This window comes from Rana temporaria, chromosome 4 (genome assembly GCF_905171775.1).
Source record: "Rana temporaria chromosome 4, aRanTem1.1, whole genome shotgun sequence".
NCBI classification, from domain to species: Eukaryota; Metazoa; Chordata; class Amphibia; order Anura; family Ranidae; genus Rana; species Rana temporaria.
In genome coordinates, this window is record NC_053492.1 from 263528708 (window position 1) to 263543386 (window position 14679).

Below are 14679 nucleotides of genomic sequence, written 5' to 3' on the forward strand. Positions count from 1 at the left end.
ATAAAGGAGTGACACAAAAACGTGCAGCGGGTACACTTGGCCCTTTAAAATTAGAGGGCCCTGCCCTGAACCCCCCCCCCCCCCCCGGGGCGTTAGGCTCCTGACAGGGAACAAGGTACTTACACTATGGTCTGTCCAGCCGAAGCCAGACAGACCCCTTTCTCTTGAGGGTCTGCCAAAACAGACCCGCCCAAGTACTCGGTGAGGCTCCCCCGAAGGGAGACCCCACGAGAGAGGGCGAACTAAGCCAGAAGGCCATGTCCAATCCCTCCCAAGACTTTCAGGACATGCCTGAGGACCAGTACCCTACTCATCACACCGTGCAAAAATGTGTACCATATAAAAATACAAAAACATGACAAACAAAGGAATAAATTTAATAAAGTGGGGAAAGGGATAGTGAAGAGGAGAGTGAAAGTGGCCATTGTGCAATACAATGGCCAGGCCCTCCGGCCCGGTATAAAAAATTCCTCCGGTCCCAGCCAAAAGGCCCAGCCCAGGAGGCAGGTGCGAAAAAAGCGTGTACTGGTGCAGTGACCGTGGTGCCATAAATCAGCGTGACCCTCACTCGCAGTGATTGTACGGCACCCCTGGACTGCCACTCCAGGGGCACATGCGCCATAGGCTTTCAAGTCCCAAAACCAACCCCCCCGACCGGTCAGTGCAGCCCTCCACCCCTGCCAGATAGAGAGCCCTTCAAGGTTTTCTTAGGGAGAGCTGCCCTTCGGATAGCAGCCTCCACCAATACTAGCCCTTCCAGGCCCCCATCAACCCGGCGGATTTGCATGGTCCTACCCCGTCACCATCCCAGGGCAGTACCAGCTCCTCCTACCAGATCGCTGACAGGGACAGCACTTACACCGACCAGCCAGAAGGCCGGACTAAGACTCTGCAAAAAGACCAGACCCAGTGCAGCCACCCATCCTCACCAGGAGCACCCTTCCAGATGGCTCAGACTCAACCATCGGCCGGCCCCCAGTATCTGACGGGCAGCTCAGCATAGTCCCAACCGAAACCATCCTTTCAGGTGCAATGACACCATTGGATTTGCATCCACCCTCCCCATTTAGGAGGTGCTTCAGCGCATCCTCTGGCAACTGATAAGAACAAATACTACACTTGTTTCTAGCCAAAAGGCCGAAAAGGGAAATATGGCTAATGCAAAACATAACAGATTTGAATGCAGAGTGTTTAAATAAATAATAATAATTAAAAAGTTACTTTAGTTCTGCTTTATGTGCAGACTACTTATTGTGAAGTCTAGAGCAAAAAAAAAAAAAAACATAGGCAACCAAGAGTGGTTACAGAACAGACTGACAAAAGGTAATACTTTCTGTAAGTACCACCACTTCAGAAATTACACAGGTCCAATCAACAATAAACTATTCAAAAGAACAAGCCATTATTCAAATGTAGAAGATAAAAGAATACTACCCTGCTCTTTCAGTTCACACCAAAGCACAGTACAGGAAAGGCACATTCTGCACGTCTCCCACCACAGCGCTGATGAACGTGCTGCCCTTGCCAGAATGTGCAGGTGCCAATGAATTGTTAATGGCACCCAAAAATGAATCTCGCAAAAGCAGCTTGTCTGCAGACACCAAACCACATTGTACCACAGTACTATGCTGTTTGGTGTAATACATTCTGAAAAAGTGGGTTGCAAAATGGGTTGCAAAACCGGACCATACTGTAACACTTGTTTTCTAGTGTGAACCAAACCTATAAGAAATAAAAAATCAGGAAACAAAGTATTAATAAGTTCTGTGTTTTCCCACCTTACACCATAAAACGCCTCCTTGTATTTTAACCACTTCAGCCCTGGATATTTGTAACCCCTTCCTGACCAGAGCACTATTTGCAATTCTGCACTGCTTTGCTTTAACTGACAATTGCGCGGTTGTGCGACGTGGTACCAAAACGAAATAGACGTGCTTTTTCCCCCACAAATAGAGCTTTCTTTTGGTGGTATTTGATCACCTCTGCGGTTTTTATTTTTTGTGCTATAAACAAAAAATAACGAAAATTTCAAAAAAAAAAACAATATAAAAAAATTATTTCTTTCTCAGTTTAGGCTGATATGTATTCTTCTACATATGTTTGGTAAAAAAAAAAAAAGTTGCAATAAGCATATATTGATTGGTTTGCGCAAAGGTTATAGCGTCTACAAATTAGGGGATAATTTTATGGCATTTTTATTAATATATATTTTTTTACTAGTATCATGACTGCAACATTAGGGCGGACACATTAGTCACTTTTGACGCTATTTTGGGACCATTGTCATTTATACAGCGAGCAGTGCTATACAAATGCACTGATTACTGTGTAAATGACACTGGCAGGAAAGGGGTTAACCACTAGGGGGTGATGAAGGGGTAAGTGTGTCCTAGGGAGTGATTCTAACTGTGGGGGGGCTGGGCTACCAGTGACATGACATTGATCACTGCTCCCGATGACAGAGATCAGTAGATCAGTGTCCTGTCACAAGGCAGAACAGGGAAATGCCTTGTTTACATAGGCATCTCCCCGTTCTGCCACTCCGTGACACGATCGCTGGACACTGGTGGACATCGAGTCCGCCTGTCTAGCAGGCACGGTCACGGAGCCCGCAGCGCGCCCGCGTGGCGGGATTTTCAAAGCAACGTACAGGTACATTGCTTTTCCCACATGAGCCATTCTGCCGACGTAAAGTGATTAAAACTCATACTTCCTTTCTATATTCAAATCTGCTGACACTTGTATTATGCTTCGTAGACTAATGCAGAGAGTGCCCACAGAAAATGTCATTATGGTCTTTTTTCTCTCATCAAGTCTCAAATAAATGACTGTTGCACTCTTATGCCACGACCGTTTTTCGGGTTGTAAAAAATGAAGTTTTTTTTTTTAATGTCATTAAAAACGATTGTGTGTGGGCTTCAGAGCATTTTTCACGCGGGAAAAAATGGCCATTAAAAATTTAGAACATGCTCTAATTTTTCACGTCGTTTTTAACCTTGTCGTTTTTAACGTCGTAAAAAATGGTCGTGTGTGGGCTTTAACGATGTGAAAAAAACGCACATGCTCAGAAGCAAGTTATGAGACAGGAGCGCTCGTTCTGGTAAAACTAGCGTTCGTAATAGAGTAAGCGCCCAGAGGCGATTCAGTTCGCATGTGTTGCGCTATATACGTTTCTCACTCACTCACTCAGTAAGCACATTCATCACGCTGTAACAGACTAAAAAGCGCGAATCATTTTTTACTAACACAAAATCAGCAAAATCAGCCCCAAGGGTGGCGCCATCCGAATGGAACTTCCCCTTTATAGTGCCGTCATATGTGTTGTACGTCACCGCGCTTTGCTAGAGCATTTTTTTTTCACGATCGTGTGTAGGCAAGTCCGCTTTAACAATCGGGTTGAAAAAAACTAATAATTCGTTTACAGGGCCCTTAAAGAACGCACACATAAAAGTAATGCAATTTAGACCTCTATCACACTGAACACCGCCCCGCACTAGCACACTGCCCCAAAGATACTGCTTGCAGGGTTTTTTTCCCCCGTCCTGCAAGCGCACCGACCCAGTATGAAAGCACTCAGGATTTCAAACTGGGGAGGCTTGAGAGGCGCTTTTCAGGCGCCTTACAAATAAAAGTTAGTTTTTACTAGTTTTACCATTTTTATGACTTTTTTTTTATTTTTACATTTCTGAAATTATCTTTTGGTTCCAACCCTAGACAAATGATGCCATACATTCCAGGAGACTTCAAGAGGGGAGTATTTCTGAGCTAAGCACACTCCTGCCTGCATGCCTGACCTAAGGGAAGAAGGAATCTAGGAAGTAAATACTACATAAATCATCTTCCCTAACTCAAGGTGGCCATGGCCAGAAATGCTAGGGGGTGTTTTTCAAAGTGGTTTCTCAGGAAAATAAAGCATGAAGACATGGATGAGTGAGGGGTTTGCTTTGAATATTAAAAATGTATTTGGTTGTAAACCTCAGACATGAAATCTGAACAAAACACATCCTGCTATATTGTGTACTTGTCTCTATCAAAAGCTCTGAGTGTGATTTGGTTTTCTGCCATGTTCTTCTTCTGTTATCTGCATGAATCCAAGACATAATTGGTGGTAGGGAAAGAGAGCTCCAGCACACAGCCTGTGATTGACAGTCATAGCTGTGCTTGTTCTCCTTCTAACATGAAGAGGGGAATGTGTGCCTTCCCTCCTATCAGGCTCAGCGTGCTTCTCTGTGAGCTGTGTCCTGTATGAATTTTGATACCCTGTCCCCTGCTTTGTGCTGCTGACAGATTCTGACTGTAGAGAAAAGAGGACTGCAGATGAACAGGTACAACTTGTAGGAGCATTTGTTTTATCTCTGTTTATCATATATCTGAGGATAGGTACTGGGTATATACTGTATAAGGGTTTACAACCACTTTAAAACCTCATCCCTGGGAATTACAGACCAGTTAGCCTAACATCAATAGTATGCAAGCTCTTGGAGGGGACGATAAGGGACTATATACAAGATTTTAGTAATGAGAACAGTATCATTAGCAGTAATCAGCATGGATTCATGAAGAATCGTTTGATACTTTAAAAAAACTATTAGATAAGCACCTGAACGACCACAACATACAGAGATATACAATGTAATACTGACATATAATCACACACATAGGTTGGACTTAATAGACTTGTGTCTTTTTTCAACCTCACCTACTATGTAACTATGTAAAGAGTATTTTTAATTTGTCGCGTTCAGATGCAGTGTAGTTTTGCATACTTTTAAAATACTCTACTTTATCCAGGAAACTCAAATACATTTGCAAATACAAAAATATCACCTTGAAGTCCTTTGAAAGCTGTACACTGATTATGGCTGTTTAAATTTGATACCTGGTTCATATTTAATAAAAAGTCATTTGGAGAAGCAGGGCTCTCAACATACAGAGTTGTAACAAAGATGCCAGCCATAGAATTTGTTTTAGTAATGCATATTGCAACAAGAGGAGGGAGAGGGTACACCAGAAAGAATCACAATGAATAGCAAAGTCAGACAGAAAACTAGGAATACATTTTCGAGCTACCATTCTGGTGTTAAAGGGCAACCACACAGAATAAAGACACAGCATGCGGGAGTTGTAAATAGGCGATTACATTTCTAATTCCCTAAAGTGGTTCTAAAGCCTCAAGGTTTTTTTTTTACCTTAATGCAGTTTGTTAACCTAAAAAAAAAACACAGATACTGTTCCCTTAATGCATGTTACAGGCATACCCCATTTCTAAGTACACAATGGGACCGGAGCATGTATGTAAATCTATAATGTACTTAACGTGAAGCAATACCTTTTTTCACTTCTCAATGCATGTAAATACACTAGCTCTATGGGAAATCTTGGTCAGGTTGACATGGTACTGCTCCCGGGTTTTAACATTTAACATTGTTGTCTATGGGAAATCTTGGTCAGCTTGATATGGCACTGCTCCCTAACCATAAGTGTCAGGGACACCAAACTTGGGGCTCATATTAAGGGGATCCAGGACTAAAACATGGTATATTACCTAGGCAACCACAAAAGCTGATATTTTGTAGTCCTGTGTCCCCTTTCGGTGCTCCCCAAGTTTGGTGTCCCTGTCACTTTATGGTTCAGGAGCAGTGCCATATCAAGCTGACCAAGATATCCCATAGACATCAACGTGTCGCAAGTCTACATAAAGTGAGGATACGTAAAGCAGGGTATGCCTGTATACAGCACTGTGCTTGTGCTGTGTAATTTGGCCCTCTCTGCCACAAAAAAAAACCTGGCTGATCCTGCCTGGCTATACCATCCCCCCTGTAAATTGACCATGGTATATCATGGCTGCTGAGCCCTGACACCGTGGTCAGTTCACGTGCCTCCGTCATCTGCAGCCCTGCTCTGACCACCTCCCCCCCACCCCTTCCTGCCTGTCTGTTTGTGTTAGTGCCCGCCCCTCCCCTCCTTCTCTCATAACTACTATAAAATCCTCCCATCCCCTCTGTAACATAACAATATGTGTCCCTGTGTTTTATAAAAAAAATATGCCCATCCGTACCTATATCAGAGCAGCTCACGTGACTCCTCTGCTCTCTTTCTCCTGACGTCATCAGGAATGTTACAGAGGTGATGGAAGGATTTTATAGTAGTGGCTTAACAACCACTTTAAGGTAAAAAAAAACCTTCTCTGCTGCATGATCCCCCCAGCACCCCCACTCCCCTGTTGCTTACCTGAGTCCGATCCGATCCAGTGTCATGGACGTGAGTCGTCGGCTCCCACTCCTGTCAATCAACTCCAGTGACGAGGAAGCGGGGGCAGGGCCAAATGGAGCACAGGGGGAGCTCAGGAGCGAGCCAGCATGGGTGCCCCCATGGCAAGTAGCTTCCTGTGGGGGCACTGGACATATAGGAGGAGCCAGGAGCGCTGTCGGGGGACCCAAGAAGAGGAGGTTCAGGGGCCACTCTGTGCAAATCCATTGCATAGATCAGGTAAGCATAGAGGAGTTTGTTATATATAAATATCAGCGTTATCTATTACTCCACAGCGGGATATCCAGGGAAATGGGATCACAACACAGGATGGAATCGAAAGTGCAGCATAAATCCTTAAACCATAGAATCCACAGAGGGATGTGACAGGTTGGTATAGACAGATCCTTATAGCCCGTTCCGGGAGCCCAGCTCAGATCCAGCAGATCCCTCCCGTCTGCTCCGCAGACTCTGCTGCCCCGGGCACCAGGTCGATAATTCTAGGTGCAACGGCGACCTGGCGCCCGGAATTTGTCGAACCCTGCATTACAATACAATATCGTATACACTTTGGTAACTAACGCCTCACTGTGATCTAATTTACTTTGTGGATAATTTTCCCTGTTTTGTATGTATTAAAACTGCATTTAAATGTAGCACGGTCCCGGGGCCCCAGAGGCCTAATGGTGACCTCAAAGGTTAGGGAGAGCCGACATCCTTCCTTGTAGAGTGGGTTACCAGGCATAATGGGGGTGATGCAAGAAGAATGATGGGCGCCAGTCACAATTTTAATACAAACAAGATTTATTGTCTCTTAACAGAACTGGGGGAGAGAGGTTTAGGGCCAGGACACCCTTGAGTAGATGTAATGGTAATTGGCAGACTCTGAGCCTTCTATAGGTAGACAGCTATATAGTAGAAGGCCTCCAGCCGGATAACACTTCTGTATAGGTAGGACGCTGTCTCCTATGGCAACTAGTCTTGCAACAGTCAGTAACTTTAGTTGTATATAACTCTTGGTAACACAGAACAGTCTTTTTACTTATCTCACAGTATCCCATTGTAGATCTTCCCTTACTTAGCTCCCAGTCTCTCACTAGACTTCCAGATCCCAGTCGTCACTGGATCCCCTGAGCTCTTCCACAGCTATCCCGCTATACACTTCTCAAGTGTCACCCCTGCTATCCTGCTGGGTCCCTCGCTTGACACTTGCTGATTCTTTCCCACTTCTTTACTTTCTCCGGCTGGTGAGAAGACTCCTCATGTACTTGCTCAGCTTACTCACAGTAGTCTCCGGTAACAAGGTGGATGGTCCCTTAGTGGAGACAGTTTCCCCTCTACCCCCGACCACAACTGGTTCCCCAACCGGCTGAAACTTCGCAACTCGGTTGGACTCCAATCCTGCAGTCCCAACCCTACACTGCTTCTCCTGCATCTGGATAGGCCTCAGGCAGCCTTGCAGCCAGGTGTCCCCGGGATTGGCCTCAGGCTTTTGGCCTAGCAGCCCGGGGTGACATAACACATGTCCACCCAGACAGCCATGCAGGTGGCACAGAACACTGATCACCTGACTCCACCCAAATAAATAGGCTCTCCCAGCAGGCCAAGGGGCTTAAAGAAACCCTTCCCATTGGCTGAGACACCCAATCCATGCATAATCTGTCCTTGCTATGCCCTTGTCTATCTAATTTCACCAGCTACAATGCCACCTAGTGACAGAAAAGAAAAGTGCATTAATTCCAGAATTAGGGGGAAATCAGTGGATCTCCTAACAATTAGCCAGGAAAATTACTACCTAACAAACAAAACTGGTTAGCAACCCTGTCTAAACACCAGGGTGCTACATAAATAAGGACTCTACACATAAATATGAAGTTCAATATTTGTTTTGTGGTCCTTAGAAAAACAAGTTGTCTACATCAGAAGCAGTAGGGTGTTATTTTCATTTGCCCTGAACTCTCCTCTGTTATCTTATCAGTACATGTACACAGGGTCGTTTATAGTCTTTTTTAGGCAGATGAATTTAGAAGCATTTTTTGCAACGCAAAAAAAGCGCTTCTAAATGCAAACGCTGCTAAACGTGTAAACACGGCACAATGGACGTTTTTAAAAGTCAGTTACTGCCTGTCAAGCTCAATAATAATTCCTTAATGATTTCACCTAAAATTAATTTTACCAGTAAGATCACAGCAGAAAGCAGTTTTATAGCATTGTACTGTATGTTACTAGAGTGAAGTTTAACCAAGTTCATGTACACATGACAAACACAAAAACGGTAATCTCTTGAAACACTCATTGAATCTGCCAGGACGTTCAGGCTTATGGTTTAAATTCATAAATAGAGTTTATTATCAGTCACTCCAGCTGGTGCTTAAAAAGTCAGTTTGAGGGGTAGAGCATTTATTATGTTTAAGATATGCAAAAAGAAAAACATAACAATCGATCTACTGCAATCATCAATAGATGTCATTAAGGGTGCATTCACACTGCTCCGTTGCATATGCATTTTTACCACGTTTTTCCCGCATTTTCTGGACTCCTGACACAAATCGTGCACCTGTGAAACTGGACATGTGACTCCAAAAATGCACCGCGGGTGTGTTTTTGATGCATTTTCCATTCATTTTAAAGGAGAAGTACAGCCAAAGCTTGTTTGGCTGTACTTCTCCTATGGATCACAGGAATGCAGTTCGTTCTGCCCTCCTGTGACCCGTTTTCTGTAGACAGTGTGCTAAAGCTTGCTGTCGGCTGATGTCACAGAGCCAGTACAGGCACGGGCAAGATTGCTACAATATGGTCAGGATCTTGCCCGCAATCTTGTACCGGCACCTGGTTTAGACCCCTTTCAGACTGGGTAATTTTTTCAGGCGCTTTGGCGTTAAAAAAAGTGCATGTAAAGCGCCTGAAAGAAGCCTCACCTGCAATCCCGAGTGCTTTCAGAGCCCTTTCACACTGCCAGCGCCCAAAAAACGCTGGTAAAGCTCCGCTAAGACCCCTTTCACACTGGGGTGTTTTTCAGGCGCTTTGGCGCTTGGGCGCCAATGTGAAAGCACTCAGGCTTTCACATTGGGATTGCAAATGAGGCTTATTTTTAGGCGCTTTACAGGTGCTTTTTTAAAAGTGCCTGAAAAACACCCCATGGTGAAAAGGGTGTTAGTCTCTCAGCGAGCCGCTGAGAGCGTGAGCCAGCCGCTCCCACCCCCTAAACAGCCCAGTGCTTCAGTGAGCCCAGGGGAGGAAGAAGGGGGGGGGTAAAGCAGTGAGCTATGAGAAAAGAGTGATCAGCGGTGTTTGATCGCTCAGTTTTCAGTCTTAGAGCCGATGGGAGACAGGTGCAGCATCAATTAGGTAAGGAAAAGTTCTGGACAGCCACACTCAAAATGAATGCCTTTATTGTAGAAAAGATGATAATCCAAAAATACAAGCCACAGCAAACAGCGGAACACAGGAGCAGGGGCATTTCACACTGTCAACAGTGCTTATTCATAGCTATGTCTGCACCTGCTGTTTCCATTATGAGGAAAGCTTCATTTCCAGACACCAGACAAAAATTGTGCATGTTTTTTTTTTCCATAAGATTTAAAGGGATACATTTTTCATGCATTTTTCTTCAGTTTTTTTTTACCCCAATAAGCCAACAAGGAACTGATGGAATGTCTTAGTTTTGATACTTACATAAGCAGAGCTGGGGCATGCCCAATTGGCTCTGTTTTGTACACTTTAAAACAGAAGTTCTACATTTTTTTATTTTCAAGAATCAGATTTACCTTGGTGGCTGAAGCATCGGTCCAATGCTGCAGCTGTCCCCCGTTGGCACCAAGACTGAGAACCGAGTGATCAAACACCGATGATCACTCTGTTCTCAGAACTCTATGAGCAGAGAGCTGGTGACTGCCAGATACTGGCTCTCTGCTCTGCCTTTCCCCGCTCTCATTAGAGCACTGGGCTGTGGAGAGGGCGGGAGTGGCCGGGTCAGGCTCCCAGCGCTCGCTCAGAGGCTGCGCCAGGTGCCAGTTCAGGGCTCTGGATGGATCCCGACCATATTGTCACGATCTTTCCCCAGCCTGTACCGGCTCTGTGATGTCAGCCGACAGCAGGCTTTAGCCCACTGTCTGCTGAAAACAAGCTTTGGCTGTACTTCTCCTTTAAAAGTCAATAAAAACAATGAAAAAAAAAAGTTTAAAATCAAGAACGTGGACAGCCCGAGGGGCAAACAGCCAGAGACAAGCAATAATTTAGTAACTCAAACTCTGCTGTTGTTATACCAATGCTAGGTTTATTGAATGCAGTCAGGGGAAACTTGACTATCCATTGGCACTAAATGGTGGTGGGACATGTGGGAACAACTTAATATATTTTTTTTAACATAATCATTTACACGCTTGCTTGCTCTTTATAGTAGGAAAACTTATGGAAGTAGGAAAACTGACAGATTTTCCTCAGCAATATCATTATCTTGCCCTCTCCACAGCCCAGCGCTCTATACAATCACAAAACCCCCATTCACACTACTATAGCGCATTATGCAATATGTGCATTTTCACACATTTTTGACATGTTGCTCATGCATCTTTTTGAGATTGAGTGCTTTTAAACAAGCATTTTGCTGCGCTTAGTGCACCTCCCCCTCCTTTGGGGTTTCACTTATGCACCACAAGCACGACACACACATTTCGTGAACACACTGCACAAGTGTGATGCCGGCATACAATTCCAATTTACGTATATGAATAAATATAATTTCCCCTTCCCTTTCCTAAATATAAAGGTATTTTTATACAATTATCTTCAAGAATTAAAAGAAAAAAAATGCATAAAACACAAAGTAATACTCAAGTAGTGTGTTAACCACACATACTGATAATAGCCTGTAACTGAAATCACACATTTACATAACTACCAGTCAGTGAGAACAGCATGTTCTCACAGCAGGATTGATGTCATAAACATAGCATAAACTTTACTCCCCACTCACAGGAAACACAGTAGCAATGTGTAGATTATTTTAAATATCCAACAGTAAATATAGTAACCTATAAACAATTAATTTTCCCTGGTTTCATTAAAAATCTACAGTATAGATACATACACATCTTTTTAAGGGAAAATAGTGCGATTTTACATGTTTAGGACTACACGATCCCATTTTTCTCAGCTTTAACTGCAGAATTAAGCCATCTCACCAGAAGCGCACAGGTAGCTTAGCCCAGTAGTGTCAAATACTGGCATTTTTGGGCACTGAGAGGCACAGGTGCAGTGCCCAGCCCCACTGCCAGCAGCCTGTCAAAATGACAGCCTAAAATATGGAACAAAACTTAAAGTGCCACACCGCTGCGAAGAGGTCCAGATACAACTTTATTTCAATGGAAGTCAGGGGGAGAATCCAAAGTGTATTCACCACACTGGGGGGTCCAAAAATGCCCACTTCATCAGTGGCTTGATTGAAAACAATGTGAAGGGACTAGAAGTGAACTGGACCTTTAGCGTTATTTTTTTTTAAAGTGATTGCAAGCACGAGAGAAATGTCTTAGGAACCCAATCCCGTGTGGTAAATTTTCACATCAGTGCCTCACTCTAAGCCTCTCCAGTACCATCATCAAAAGAGCCAGCACCTCGATGTAGTGCAATAAAACAAGCTTTATTGTAGATCAAACGTTACGGGGGGGGGGGGGGCTGAGCGGCGTTGGGTGTGTAAAATATAGCACAGAAACTTTGATGCGTTTCAGCCCCTATGGACTTTGCTCATAACGTGAGTAGGGCCCATAGGGGATGTAATACGTCAATGTTTCTGTGCTGTATTTTAACCCCCTAATGCCATTTAATGTACATTAAAGCTTGTTTTACTGCACTACATCGAGGTGATGGCCCCATCAAATGCTTCCACTTTGCCCCATAAAAAGTTGCCACTGTGCCCCATCAAATGCTGCTACTGTGTGCATCAAATAGTGCCATCTGTCCAGCACTTTACCTGTCTCAGTGGCAGGTCAGGCATGCGAATGATGTCGGCCAGTAGTGGGACCTTTCTGCAGGTCAGACAGCGGCTCCTGTGTTCTCCGTGCATCTCCTCCCCTCCTCCTGATAGGCATCCAAACGTAGTGCCTGTCCTTTAAGCCAATCAGTTGTCGGGTAACTGACTTGTGCACCTGATTATCAGAGAGGCAGTTCAGTGTTAGGAAAGCTAATATTTATTCTCTTTGCTAACACACCTGGGTGGCCTGCAAATGTAAAGCCTTTCTTATTTTTTAAGACTTTTAGAGCCTTTGGCTCTAATCAGGTGCTTCAAAAATACACCCCGCCACTGGAATTCAGGTGCCTAGCGATCCGAAAAGGATGCAATGCATGAATCTATCCATTATACACAGAGGGGGGTGGCTGGAGAGAGGAGGCGGCGCACGTGCAACCTTAATGGATGCACTAACAATCCTCTGGGGTGTAAAAGCTGCATGCTCGGGAACCAGATTATTTACATCAATATACTTCAAAATAGCTATATAGCAAAATAGCAATACCAATAATATAACCTTACGAATCCAGTGCTTTCCTCAATAGGCTGAAACGTGTTGCAGCTAGACACTAGGGATGAGCCGAACACCCCCTGGTTTGGTTTGCGGCAGAACATGCGAACTGACAAAAAGTTTGTGCGAACACCGTTAAAGTCTATGGGACCCGAAATTGAAAAAACAAAAGTGCTAATTTTAAAGGCTAATATGCAAATTATTGTCATAAAAAGTGTTAGGGGACCCAGGTCCTGCCCCAGGGGACATGTATCAATGCAAAAAAAAAAACTTTTTAAAAACTGCAGTTTTTTCGGGAGCAGTGATTTTAATAATGCTTACAGTGGGGATCGAAAGTTTGGGCACCCCAGGTAAAAATTTGTATTAATGTGAATAACGAAGCCAAGGAAAGATGTAAAAATCTCCAAAAAGCATCAAATTACAGATTAGACATTCTTATAATATGTCAAAAAAAGTTAGATTTTATTTCCATCATTTACACTTTCAAAATTACAGAAAACAAAAAAATAGGGCCAAATTCTCAAAAGAGATACGCAGACTTAACTCCATTTTTCTAATTTTACACTGCGCGTATATTTGCGCGCGATCGTCAAAACGACTTAAGCAAAGATTTCCGTATTTTCAGCCGTACTTAAATTAGTTACGCCTGCGCATTCCCGGGCGCAAATTACGCTAGGCTCGCCGCTGTTTTTGATAGGCAAAGATGCAAATGAGGGAGTTAGGGCGATTCTCAGAATTAAGTGTGTGTGCCGTATTTTCCGCCCTGTGCGCACCTGTTAGTTTTTCTGACTAAATTTCCACATTATAAAACCAGCCCTAATTTTACACATGCTGTGGAAGGGTTTGCAGAAGGAAGTGACTAGAGGTTACAGCTCTAGTTGTGAAGGTTGTTGTTGAAAAATGCCAGGACCAGCAATGATTTTGACGGCACTTGCTGCCTTACAGGCACAAAGGAGGAGGAGGGCACAGAGGAGGAGGATGAGGGCACAGGCGCGTGTTTATCGGCCACGCCGTGATATTTGGCAAATGCCAGTTTATGAGGTCATCGGCAACTACCGATTTGATAGGGAGGCCATCCTGGAGATCACCCAACTCCTTCATGAGGATCTAATCGCCCCAACCCTACGTTCCCATGCCCTGACACCTCTTGAAAAAGTTATGGCAACCCTCCATTTTTTATCGAGTGGCTCATTCCAGCGAGCATCTGGAGGTGTGGCTGGCATGGTGCAGTCAACCATGAGTAAATGCCTACATCAGGTGGTCCCTGCCATACTGCGGCGCATGAGCCACCAGTTTGTCATGCCCACCCAGGAGGACCAGCGTGTGCAAGCAATGACAGACTTTTACAATATTGCTGGCTTTCCTAAGATCATCGGGGCGATTGACTGCACCCATGTGGCACTCCAGCCCCCCCATGATACTGAACACCTGTTCAGAAACAGGAAAGGCTGGCATTCGATCAATGTCCAGATGATCGTAGATGCACATGGCCTCATCTGGCACGTTTGTGCCAAGTTTCCCGGCTCGTGCCATGATAGTTTCATACTAAGGCAGACCAAGATCTACAGAGACTTTGAGATGAACGTGTATGGAGACAGCTGGCTGATTGGTGAGTGACATTGGTGTCAGGTATGCCCCCCCCATGATGGAGACATCACAAGGGGCACATGCATGACTAATATCCTCCTGTCTTTTCCCTTACAGGTGACTCAGGATATGCATTGGGACCCCACCTGATGACCCCCTTTAGGAACCCCCAAACACCCGGAGAACGAAAATACAATGAGGTGCACAGCCAGACCCGGGCTATAGTAGAGCGGACTTTTGGCATGCTAAAGTCACGATTCAGATGCCTGGACAAGACTGGGGGTACACTATTGTATTCCCCAGACTTTGTATGCAAAATTATTGGTGC

The 14679-nt window shown here is 44.4% G+C and overlaps 1 pseudogene; it reads right to left on the bottom strand.

Moving 5' to 3' along the window:
- Positions 1–1040: 1040 nt before the first annotated feature.
- On the bottom strand, positions 1041–1149 carry LOC120938731 (annotated as a pseudogene).
- Between the last annotated feature and the right edge of the window lie 13530 nt (positions 1150–14679).